Raw genomic sequence first — 13,540 nt, 5'->3', positions numbered from 1 at the left:
GGGGACGCGTGAAAGACCAGGTGTACCGCCAGAATCCAGAAACAATTGAACAGCTGAAGCAGTACATCTCATCTGCATGTGAAGCCATTCCGCCAGACACGTTGTCAAAGGTTTCCGGTAATTTCATTCAGAAACTACGCCATATTATTGCTACGCATGGTGGATATGTGGAAAATATCGTACTATAGAGTTTCCCAGACCGCAGCGCCATCTGTTGTTGACAATTGTAACTACTGTAATTTCGAAAGTTTGTCTGCCTGAAAATGTACTTGTGTCCCAAGCATATTGCAACAAACGGTGTATTTCTATCGCTGCTCGTTTAGTTTGTATTGCCGTTTCAAATATACCGGTCATTTTTTGAAACACCCTGTAGAAACACGGGTAACAACTTTTGTTTACGTCGCACAACTCCGTCTTGTTGCGACTTTTTTCCGTCAGTGTATTACATTTACTAGTAGGGTTCTTGAAGATGGGCTACTTTATGTAGTGACCCTGAGAAAAAGGTTTTCTTCACCGCAAAAGACAGGAACGAAAAAGATTTTATCTGAAACGTGGGAAAAAATAGCTTCACATACATACAAAAATTACAATGAACTGAAATAGTATAACTGCACTTTAACTATTTACATAGGTGTTAATGTTATGGGAACAATTAACGAATTCGTACATATTAATTGAATATTTCACAAAAGCAGGCTATACAGGTTGTTAACAGCAGAATTGGTAATGAACCACAATAGGGAGACCAGCGCCGATGTCTCAAGGTCCTAATCTCTATTACTAAGCGACTATCCCGGGGCACGGAATACGAAATCAGTTGGGTTGCTTACCTAACAGCTTCCAGCGGCAAGAAAAGAACTTGATTTCCAATGTCTTATCCAAATAACGGCCGAATTTAAAAATCTGAACTTCTGATGTAATCTACTCATTAAGAGGTGTAATCTATGTGAAAGGCTCGTCACAGTAAAACAGGAATTCGAGTACACGTTATAAACTGTGTACGTCTTTTTGCAGCGTAACTTACCGCGCGTAGCTACCCAGACTATTCATCCATTGAGAGCACTTAACGACTTGCAACTAAATTTACACGTAATTTCAAACCTTTACGAAACTTTTTCTCGCTCAAACCACGCACAAAAATTATGAAAGGAAAAACGTTTATCGCTCACTACATTTTCGCTGTTCATGCAGTAAAACTGCCGCAACAAATATGAAGTTTTAATTTATTTCTTCTTTATTACTCACTGTATTCGCAAACGATTTTGCAGTATGTCCACATATAGCACTGAATGAAGCTATAAAATTTTATGTTTGTACGAGAAGCATTCAGAAGTTATGACGTCACAAACATTGAGAAACGTATAACACTAACTTTTGCTTGAAACTGAGCGAGATCACTCAGACCATACTCATCCAGTATTTTATAATAAGAGCACTTAGCGACTTCCAATAACGTTTCAACATAATTACATACCTTTTCTAAACTTTTTCTCCTCTCATCCTTAAGATCAAATATTTAACACATTAACTCATTTATAAATCAATCAGAAGTTTGAAGCTGTTTTATGCATGGAAGTCAGTTTCTCTTAAGAATCAGAAGTTTACTGGTTTATTAAAGAAAACCCATGAGGGCAATGTTTGCTTCTACAAGTAATACAGGGGGTAGTCCCACTGTCAACGTCATTACCATTACTCAAATAACTTCCCTAAGACTTCATTAAAAAAGATCTCATATTATCTACTTTCCACTTTATAGCATTATTGAACATGGCTCTAAAATTTTCATTGATATGTTGATCATCAAAATAAATCTCAGCTTCTTTGGATTCCTCATGGCTGCTGGTTCGTTGTGCACCGAGTATTAGCGACAAAGTGAACTCTGGTTATAGTTCCAGTGGCATACCTCAAGGTAAATGTATATTTAGAAAGACTTATCCATTGCATCCTTCTGTAACTTAAACGATTTATGAAACCTGAATAGAGGTCACTCCCCGTATATTTACGATATCCTATTTCATACGGACAGCCTCTACTAAACTACCATCAAATCTTTCAAATGGCCACATCATACCTTCCGAGAACTGTCCAACTGCAAGCTATGGCGTCTTTACTTTAAGCTCAACTTTATCTCGCTGATTAAGTGCAGTGATTTTTCTTTAGCATTCGCGTATGCATACCTTATAAAAAACTGATAACTCATATGAATAATATAATCCTTTTAAAGGTTGTGGTACTCCGCCTCTCCAAATGGAGTAAGGATTTCCTCTGAAATATGTCAGGAATCTGACCTTTGACGTTCTACCCATTCTCTTTCTGTTGGAACAAATCATCATTTATATCAAATATACTGTAACTCACAGTTAATGCTGGATTATCTGTTAAGCCTAATTGGTACCAGTAACTACGACATCAAGGCAAAAGAAAGAACTGACACACAGTTTCTATAAAAATGAGTGTGTGCGCATGAGGAAAGACATTTCGGCGATAGTAGACGAAAAAAATTGAAATTTGCTTAACAGGAACTGATAAGATGCGTACAAGGCATTATCGTACAAACGCTCATAACAAAGATTATTATAGGTTTCTCGTTGAGGAACTCTTATCCTGAAATTGGACAAGCTACTCAAAGATTAATAGAGAATCGGAACACTGATGAGAATGAAGTGAAATTTTCTGAGAAAGACGATCCGTATAACTATTTCCTTTCGTAAAGAGACACGAGATCACTAAACGTTTCCACTACGGTGACCATGTAATCTTATTCATGCAGTTACGTCGGAGTCATGGTTTGTAAATGCTATGACAGTGCTGAATATTTGTAAATGTTTCATGATTTCGAAGGCTACAAATGAGCCGAGCGATTAAAATCTAAAACTTCTGAAAAATTATATACTGCAAACAATGTGTTACTGACATACAATCTTGCAATATCCTGAAAGGTTTTATGCTGTCAATAGAACCTGGATTCATCCGAAAAAATGACGTTTTGCCATTCGTGCACCCAGGTTCGTCGTTGAGTACACCATCGCAGGCGCTCCTGTCTGTGATGCATCAAGGGTAACCGCAGCCATGGTCTCCGATCTGATAGTCCATGCTGCTGCAAACGTCGTCCAACTGTTCGTGCAGATGGTTGTTGTCTTGCAAACGTCCCCATCTGTTTACTCAGGGATCGAGACGTGGCTGCACGACCCGTTACAGCCATGCGGATAAGATGCCTGTCATCTCTACTGCTAGTGATACGAGGCCGTTGGGATCCAGCATGGTGTTCTGTCTTACTCTCCTGAACCCACCGATTCCGTATTCTGCTAACAGTCACTGGATCTCGACCAACGTCAGCAGCGATGTCGCGATACGATTAACCGCAATCGCGTTAGGCTACAATCCGAGCTTTATCAAAGTCGGAAACGTGATAGTACGCATTTCTCCTCCTTACACGAGGCAACACCGGTCAACTGCTGTTTGTGTAGGAGAAACCGGTTGGAAACTTTGCTCATGTTAGCACGTTGTAGGTGTCGCCACCGTCGCCAACCTTGTGTGAATGGTCTGAGAAGCTAATCATTTGCATATCACAGCATCATATTCCTGTCGGTTAAATTTCGCGTCTGTAACATGTCATCTTCGTGGTGTAGCAATTTTAATGGCCAGTAGTGCATATTACAACTCACATGGTAAGTATTTAATTTATTTTTTAAATATAATCTACACCGGTTGAAAATGTTTAAATTTTTACGTGCATTACTTCAAGATCTAATAAAATCGGTAATTTTTTATGTAGGAGGGTGTAGATTGCTGTGTTATAAAGGTCACGTCCAGAAGAGGATGGGTACCAGGTTGAGAAAGTTGAAACAGTTTGAGAGACAAGAAACTTTCTGATGGTAAAACCATAAAAGGCAGGCTGACAGATGAAATGATTGATGAACTACAGCCTTATTATGGGATGGCCATTAGAAATAACACTGAGGATTTGTTCGAAATGAAGCAGGTAGTATGTGCTACCTTCTTCCACAGACTGTCAACTGGCGTAAAACCTTTGCCCTCCTGGACCTGATTGATGGTGCAATTACCGCAATGCCCAGTACTCAAAGAGTTAATACAGCCATAAACATTCCATCCTAGCAGCAGTAATGGATATCACAAGACTTATTTACAGAGACCTGCCAAATATTGAATTACTGAAGATGTGTCTGCATGGTCAGACACAAAATTCCAATGAGTCATTCAATAATCTTATACGGACTAGCTTAAGAAAAAATGTTTTTTTGGAACTAAGACACTAAAGTGGGGGTCAGTGATGCTGTTATTGCTTTTAATGGTGACAACATTGGTAGGGTGAAAGTGCTATAGCATATGGGAATTAATCCTGGACAAACTGCATCAGGGAATTTGAATGGCTGGACAAGGTTCGCATTGATAAAGCAGAGTATGCAATACAGTTGGCCACCAAGGAGTCCAGAAAGAAGAAAAAACTTGGAAAAAGATCAAAAGGATGATATAAAGTATGGCGCAAGGTGCTTCAGAGTGACTAAAAATAAATTAAGCATAGATTAGGTGAGATACAGTCTTTTGAAACTTTAGAAGCCGCTCCTGAAAGTTTACATTTTCTGTTGCATTTTTTCCTAAATCTTAAAAACCACTTCGAATAGAGTCTCTAATTTTTCAGGGAGTAAGAACATACAAATCCTGCGTCTACTGAACTAAAAGAAGAACACAATGTTATGTACAATTAAAATTATTTATGATAAGGAACAAAAAAGTACACAAAATTTTAACCGTGTAATTAAAAAATTGTATTTCCGAAAGTAGTGGCTGAAATTCAATTATTGTAGTTCAGTAGACTCAGAACACACGGTTTAATGTAGTGTAAAAGTTTCATGTCAATGGCTACACTGTTTCCTGAAATACAGGGAAGCCAAGTACTAAATTCAACATTGTTGGCATAGGGCGTTCCAACTCCCCTTACAGTCGTCCGTCCGTGTCTGCTTGGCTGTGCACTGCCGGTCGCACACTCCTCAGCAGCTGAGCGATCACGCTGCCCGGGCGCTCTCGCGGTGCTCAAAATGGTTCAAATGGCTCTGAGCACTACGGGACTTAACATCTGAGGTCATCAGTCCCCTAGAACATAGAACTACTTAAACCTAACTAACCTAAGGACATCACACACATCCATGCCCGAGGCAGGATTCGAACCTGCGACCGTAGCGGTCGCGCGTTTCCAGACTGAAGCGCCTAGAACCGCTCGGCCACAACGGCCGGCCTCGCAGTGCTCTCCAAGTGCGTTCAAACTTGCCATTAGGGATACACGCGGTGTATGACTTATTTTTCGTGTTTTATTGTATACTGCCACACCATCAATGTTTCTACAACGACAAAGTAACGTGAGTACGAGTTCGAAGCGATAGGGATGGGAAAAACCGACCGGTTAAAACCGACACCGGTACTTTAGTTCTGAATAACCGGCATATTTAAAGCCTCGATTATAACAGGTGTTATGTGCAACTAACTGTTAGTTATCTGCAAGTGCGGTAACTGTCAGTTGCACATTTTTGACATGGTTTTCACATCTTCGGAAATGCCATTTTCATCTATCTTGCGGTGATTGGAAAATGGGTCTCGGCCCGAAACTAATCATCGAGTGAATAAAAAAGACAAATTTGCAAATTTGGACTGGTTTTTCCTTCCGTTCCTGGTATTTTTTTATGAATTGGGGTGTATGAGATAAGACAGAAGGAACGTTGGGCTATGCCAGTCGTCCATTTCAAAGGTGAATGTCTTTTTATGCAGGATTGCTTCTTCTAGAGGCATAAGATATGACTACATGAGTGCCTCTTTAAAGTCATATACTGTTCCCAGCTTTCACATTCCTAGAAGAGGACAATTTTGTCTGCTATATCCTCTCATTAAGATAAAAATGAATACCTTGTTGTCACGGAAAAAAATTGCAACTTCATGAAAGGTGCTCGGAGTCTGAAAACATCATCCCTTCAAAGTAAAATTAAGGGAATTGTACAAAACTGAACAGTAAACACTTTCCCGCATCAAAAAAGACTCACAAAAAGAAAGTCCATATAACAGAAATGCACGTGCTACGACGGGTGAGGGGAATAACACTGAAAGATAATGAGCTCAATAAACTTGTAAGAGATAGTTTAGAAAGTCGTCGTCATAAACAAAGAACTCTCAAAATCCAGGCTGAAGTGGTACAGTCGCACAACACGAAGACCTGAAGATTATGTCACGATAAACTGCCTTTCCATGGAGGGGCAGCGGATGACATCAAACCATCTGGTTGAGGAGTATCCAACGTAATATGAAAAAGCTAAGAGGAATTATTACACCTGGAAAGATGACGTCGATTTTGCTCCTATGACGGCATGTGCCACAAGGGGGATAGCAGATGCACTGAGAATAGTTTAATCGTCGTCCGTTAACGGATAGCGTGTTGACGTAGCTACCAGAACACCATTTGTGTTTACCCTTTAACAGGGAATTTTGATATTACCCGCCGTGGCTTTTCCTGTCTGGTTTCAGTACATCGAAGAACAAGCAAATAATAATAATTAATGATAATATTATGTGATCGCCGCGCGGGATTAGCCGAGCGGTCTTGGGCGCTGCAGTCATGAACTATGCGGCTGATCCCGGCGGAGATTCGAGTCCTCCCACGGGCATGGGTGTGTGTGTTTGTCCTTAGGATAATTTAGGTTAAGTAGTGAGTAAGCTTAGGGACTGATGAATCTGACTTCGTAGTTTGAATAATTCCAAAGCCTTGGTTCGTACTGGATCTTTGATATAATTTGTAACACGGAACCTTTAGCCTTACCAAGAGGCCGTTTAATTGGAACAGTAGCTTGTAACATAAATGAAACACTAAATTAAGTGATAGCGCTGTATTCACAAAATATTATACTAAGTTAACCGTATAGACACACAAATTCTGTTACTACGTGCAACTATGATTACGCCTAGTGAGATTGCGTCTCGATATATATATATATATATATATATATATATATATATATATATATATATACATCTTAATGCCGGTGTGCCAAATAATGATCTGCCGCGATGGTAGATATGCATCCGGCCAGGACGGCTTCCAGAACAAAAAAGGTGCCGTCTTCTCGGCAAGACAACTGAACTGCGTAATTATTCTAATGTTTCAGCGGTAGCACGCCACAATCAACACAACTGCTTCTACTAATTAATATCTTAAGTAATTCTTTATTTATATTCTGAACTTACATCTACATTTTTGCTATATGGAGTGTGGCAATAAAGTAATGAGACAGATTGTCTTTGCTAGATGTGGCAACCCTGCAGGCTTGCGTAGGCACAATATCTTTGACCTTGGTCTATCAGCTGCTTCTAGTCCAAGCAGCACATTGATGCAATTGCTCAGTCATGAGTTATGCTGTAATAAGTTAACATGTGTTTGTGTCTCTCGCCACGGAAATGGAACTGCATAATATTGCGCAACGGAATGCCATTTCTTTTTGCGTTAAATTGGGTGAAAACGCGACGACAACTTACGGTAAACTTCAGAAGGCTTTTGGAGAGGAGGTTATGTCAAGAGCTCAAGTTTTTCATTGGCATTATATGTTCAGTGAAGGCAGAACGAATGTTGAAGATGAAGACCGCAGTGGACGACCATCAACCTCACAGACGGATGTCAACTTGGCCAGGGTGCGTGAACTCATACAATCTGATCGAAGATTATCCATGAAAATGATTGCAGAAGAACTGAACATCAATCGAGAAACGGTTCGTCTAACAATAGCTGAAGATTGAATTGGATTTTGCATCACAATAATGCTGCGCCATCCCATACTGCTCAGTCAGTACAGCAATTTCTAACCTCAAAACAAATTTCAGTACTACCACAGCCACCTTATTCACCAGATATCGCTCCGTGCGACTTTTTTCTATTTCCAAGAGTCAAAATGGTGGTCAAGGGACACCGTTTTCAAACAACACAAGATGCCCAAAAAGCTGTGATGAGGGTCTTGGAGGATATTACAGAAGATGAGTTCCAGAAATGTTGCCATCAATGGCAGAAGCGCTGCAAAAAGTGAGTGCAATCAGAAGGAAACTACTTAGAAGGAGATAACACTAAACTTGACTAAAGCGGTAAGCAACATTTTTTTTTCACATCACTCTCATTACTTTATTTTCGCACCTCGTATATCCATGCCCATCCTGCAGATGTGCCTTTAAAGACTGTTCACAGCCAGAAGGCTCAGTGTGGTGTAAACGTGCGAAGCAAGCAAGCAACAATGCCACAGAGACGCATTCGGGCGTCTTACAGCCAAATGAGCGAGTTTGAAAGGGGTCACGTTGTGACCTCCCGAGTGACAGGGTCGTCCTTTCGGAGAACTGTCACACAAGTTGGACGTGTTGCATCAATTGTGCAACGATGCTGGTACCAGTGGTCGCGTGAACATTCTCACACTCGTGGACGTTCACGCAGTACAGACACCCGGCAAGATCGTCGTATTGTAAGGGCAGCAGTGTCAGGTTTTACAGCTACTACGGCACAGATAAGAGGGCTTGCAAATCCAGAAGTGGCACTACAAGCACGCACCCGCACTCCTCTAGCTCGTCTTCCACTCACGCCACAGCTTCGACGTGGGCGGCTCGACTGGTGCCGTCAGAGGATCACTTGGAAGATGGAATGGCGCGCCGTGGCCTTCAGCGATGAAAACACGTTCTGTCTGCACGCAAGTGATAGGCGCTCGGGTGTACGACGTGGTCCTGGTGAGTGCTGTCTCGTGGGGTGCATTCTTTCAAGACACACTGGCCCATCCCCAGGTATTCTGGTCTGGAGTCCACCTTCAGTGTCTCTGGAGGGGAAGCTAACCAGCACTCGGTACCTGCAGAATGTTGTTAGACCCAGTCTTTAGCTGTTCCTGCAGCAAAAAGGTGATGTGTTGTTCCAATAGGATAATGCTCGCATTCACGCTGCCGGCGGAACTCAAGGTACTCCGTAACGCGTGCAGCAACTTCTCTGGCCAGCACAAATTCCAGACTTGTCTACAATCCAACGTGTGTGGGATATGATGGAATGAGAGGTGCCTCTTGTGACTCGCCAACCAACAACTCTACTTGGACACGTCGAGCAGGTGTGCCGTAACGCACCCCCTTTGTATGATCGACTGGATGCCAGAGACAGCGCCTGCATTGCTGCCAGTGGACGATACACCACATACTAATACGTACTTATAGGGATATGGTGTCTGTTCTTTCGGACATGTCCAAAAGAACAGACACCTTATCCATATAAATATATAGTTCTGGCAATACTGGCCATGATCTTCTTCTTCTGTGCGGATGCACGCATATTCCCCGAACTCTTACGGGACTTGGAAAGCATGTCTTCCACGAGTAATGAGTGTGTTGGGGTGGGGCACTACGAATGTACGAATGTAGTGTGTGGACATACAAGGTGAGAATGTGGGTCTCACGGGAGGCGTGCGCGAGATAGTCCGTGCAGTCGCACTATCCTCTGTGCCCTCGGTGGCTCAGCTAGATAGAGCATCTGCCATGTAAGCAGGAGATCCTGGGTTCGAGTCCCAGTCGGGGCATACGTTATCACATGTCCCCGTTGATATATATCAACGCCCGTCAACAGCTGAAGGTATTAATATAATTCTAATTACGTACTAATACGGGTGTTTCACCATGTGTCGATAACTGGTACATCAGAACCGCTGGTAATATTGATCTATAAACGTAATAACTTCGTGTACTCTGTATGAACTCTTGCAACAATAAGTCTTGAATGAACTGGAAACCTGTAAAAGGGTTTAGTATCTTTTTCCGACAGCGTATTTATTGCCTACCATCGGTGTAGATGGCACTACATGTTTTAAAACGCAAACCCCCGAGTAACGTAAAAAGGTGAAGACAAAGAATTTGACTTTTGGCAGTTATATTCCATGCAACATCATGTAAGATGAGCGCTAGATTCATTGGAACACTGGACACTGAGTTAGTGTCTCATCCAATACATGCGTATTTTTCGATCGATAGTTTGTCTTTTTAGGATTTTGGTACTGTCATATAGTTTTGAGTAGTTAATATATATTTTTTGTTTTTACTGAAGACTGTAACAAAAATGTCAGTTTGCAAGGAAAAATGACAAATTACAGAATTTAAGGCTAATAAAAACGTAAAATTATTGTAATGTGGCTATTTAATTGTAAATGATCTTATGTTATGTTTCGAGCAGACTTTTATACTTCTATGAATGGGAATGTCACGATGGGCGTTTGCTCTTTGCAGTTTATTTAGGCATTTATCTCACCTTTCAAGATTAGAGCCCTCTGCCCTCTCTTACATCTAACCGGATGTCCTCGGTGAACCAACATTACAATTTTTGTAGTACGTGAACACTGTGTTTAGTACTTAAATGGTGAAGACTCACTGTACATTTTGTGGTGCTACAGTGCAGCAGCACCGTCCTTAGGTTCCGCTTGAACGACGTCAGATGAGCAAGAAAAGTTTAATTATGTATATTGCCTATGAGGTTCACCTTTTTTTCTGTTTGTTTCATGTCTCACGAGGTCCAATGGTCTTCTACTGACGCAGCAGTTGGCAGTAATGGTCACTAAACAAAACGGCACCAACGGTTCGCAACACTCAGAACATCATGCTATCGTTGTCAAATCTTCTCCGTCCACTATTATTAAATGATGCTTGAAATTAATTTATTAATTTACGTATGACGTATAACTCTTGAAGAGGTTTCCATTATTAAAGTATAAGGCCTTGATATTGAGTTTTGTTGGCCAGTTAACCCTCTGACATTCTCCGTGGTGTCTGTTGTTCTATGTCGTGTCTCCCTACTACTTTCGCGCAACGACTTTCTGAGCATGTTTTTTGGGGAATTGACTAGTTTGAACCTGGGACCTGTTGCTGGTAAGGAGACGCCAGACCACACATGACATATAGAATTCAGAAGAGTTCAGTGAGACTAGCGATGATATAACCAAATACTTAATGATTTCAGCGTCAGCTCCACTGCACTCTCTGTAAAAGAATCTTAATATTAACTAAATTTAGTGGAAGGGGTTCAATGCTTTCCTATTTTTAGTTATCTGGTAAAATAACGTCGAAAAAGCAGTTAAGTTTACCATTGGAAATTTTATTCTACTCACAAAACATTGTTTATAAATTACACTATTGATAAAAGGAAATATTTCAATACAGGATGATAAAAACCAAATGCGTTCAACAAAACTGTGAACGAATATTCCCTGAGTGGGTTTTTAAGTTCTACAATGGATCGAAGGATGACCTATGCCACATCACATCTATAATCTAGGTTTAAGTTAAGCTTCACAAAAGAGAAAACTATCAAAATGGTCTACAGTGACCCTCAATTATCTTTAATTACTTATCTAACTTGTCGTAAATTACAGTGGCTGATGTGGCTTCTCAATAATTATATAACAGAAAAATCATCACGTTTCAGATTTTAACTTACGTAGCAAATGTGAATACCATGAGCTTCAATTGACGATCGACACTAGTATTATGTAAAAAGGGGATGTAACAGATGAGACTTCTGCAGTTCTGAGTGAAGCCTTATGCGCTCAAAAATGCGGCACCACGTGCATTCATTACCTTGTCGATGTTCGTCAGGGGGCGGCGGCCGGCGCAGCTCCCTACAGCTCGCTGTCTCCGAAGCAACTCTTTTCTAACTTCTCCTTACTACAATTTACCGAAGTTGGTTTAAAAAAACTATCTGGCTGTGTTTTCATCTGACCAATCAGGGTCTCAATGTTAACCTTAAGCTCTGCCTACAAAAATTCTGTCTATCCAATGAGAAACGTTATACTTTTCGTGGTGGGGCAATGTTTTTAACGTTTGCAACGTAATAGAGACGCGAAAAAGTCTCACGCTAAAACTTGCGGCTGGTGTGGCCCTTTTAGTGTTATCGTAAGATCTATACTGTTCTTCTGGAGGGCTCTAGCTTTTAACATGGGCTGGGGGGGGGGGTTGTCCTGTCGGTTAGCTGGCGACGTGGGTGTCCGTCCCTTATCGTAGGGCCTTCTAGCTTAACACGGTTCTGCTCTTGGCTTCTGTTCTCGTTTCTCCCCTCGGAACTGCGTCTGTCTCACGGTGGGAAGGTATGACATGCATTAAGGCATTCTTGTGTTAGTCTGTGGTATTACATTTGCTCACTCGTTACTCGTATTACTTTGGTTAATTTAATGTCACGATTTATTCGGAGCTATGTGACATACTACTGGATTTGCTTATCATGTCAGGGTTTTCATGGAAGGTGTTGGATTTGCCTGACACCTTACAACCCTCCTTTTGAAGTTATTGGGGAGCAGTCTGTTTTGAAAAACATTAGGCCCTTCGGAACATACACTGAAAGTTTCATCTATCGACAGTAATTCAAGACTAACTAATTTCTGGAAAAGTATTTGAATCGTAATTCTGAAAAAGCAGAAAGAGGGAAACCTTAATTTCTTTAAAAATGCTGATTTCGAACAATCTCTTGAAACAATTTGAGTTAGTTCCTTGAGTTGAAATTTAACTTTGGTGCTAAATGGCTAGTTAGTATCAGAACTTCACGTTTACACCAACTTTGCCTCAAGTCATACAATCTGTGGTCATTTGCCAATAAAGTTTTAGATTCGATATGGGTTTGACGTGTAAATCGACAAAATAACTTTGAAGAATAACAGATTCTACATTTTCACCGAAAGTATTAATTGAAAGTTTAGTGGAAAAACAGTCTGAAGTGATATACCTAAATACTACGCGGCAGCACACTCAAATAATATCTGTGGCTGATAGAATTCTATGGCGCTACGTGCCACTGTTTTGTGAAGGAGTTAAGACAGTTCTTGAACTTATGACGACGATTTATAAGAAGTTTAAGAAGCATCCCCTACTAGTTTAGACAGGCTAAAAGATCCGGCTGCATACAAGAAGTGATAGAAATCCATTTTTCGTTAAGTACAGTATAAAATAAACACGAAGAAATATTCGTATGTGGTGTGGTCCTGATGATTAATAAGGAAAGAAGCTAAATAGCTGATGGATATTAACCATATTCTAATACGCCCGAAGGAAGAAGACAGCGCCTGTTTATATCCAGGGTAAACTGGCTGACCTCATAGGCATTTACGCCGTGACAGGTGCTTAACTTTGTGGGACACTGAAGATAGGAGCCCGCCGAAGTGGCCGTGCGGTTAAAGGCGCTGCAGTCTGGAACTGCAAGACCGCTACGGTCGCAGGTTCGAATCCTGCCTCGGGCATGGATGTCTGTGATGTCCTTAGGTTAGTTAGGTTTAACTAGTTCTAAGTTCTAGGGGACTCAGCAGTTGAGTCCCATAGTGCTCAGAGCCAGCCATTTTGAAGATAGGAAAGCGTATAATTACACATAAGAGAGTACACAAGTGGTGGAGTACATCATCGCGGGACGCCTCAGATTTCGTCTTGTGCAATAAACAGAAATGAAAAATATTTACTATCACATTACTTTTGCAAAAAACATGACCACAACACCCTGTAAGTGTTA

The 13,540-nt window shown here is 41.0% G+C and overlaps 1 non-coding gene across 1 annotated transcript; it reads left to right on the top strand.

Annotated features, from left to right (window-relative positions):
- The first annotated feature begins 9,509 nt into the window (after positions 1–9,509).
- On the top strand, positions 9,510–9,584 carry Trnat-ugu. Its single transcript has one exon. It is a non-coding gene; the product is annotated as a tRNA-Thr (tRNA).
- The last annotated feature ends 3,956 nt before the right edge of the window (positions 9,585–13,540 follow it).

Source organism: Schistocerca americana, chromosome 1 (assembly GCF_021461395.2).
Source record: "Schistocerca americana isolate TAMUIC-IGC-003095 chromosome 1, iqSchAmer2.1, whole genome shotgun sequence".
Classification (NCBI taxonomy): domain Eukaryota; kingdom Metazoa; phylum Arthropoda; class Insecta; order Orthoptera; family Acrididae; genus Schistocerca; species Schistocerca americana.
This window is presented reverse-complemented; position numbering and strand designations above follow the sequence as displayed.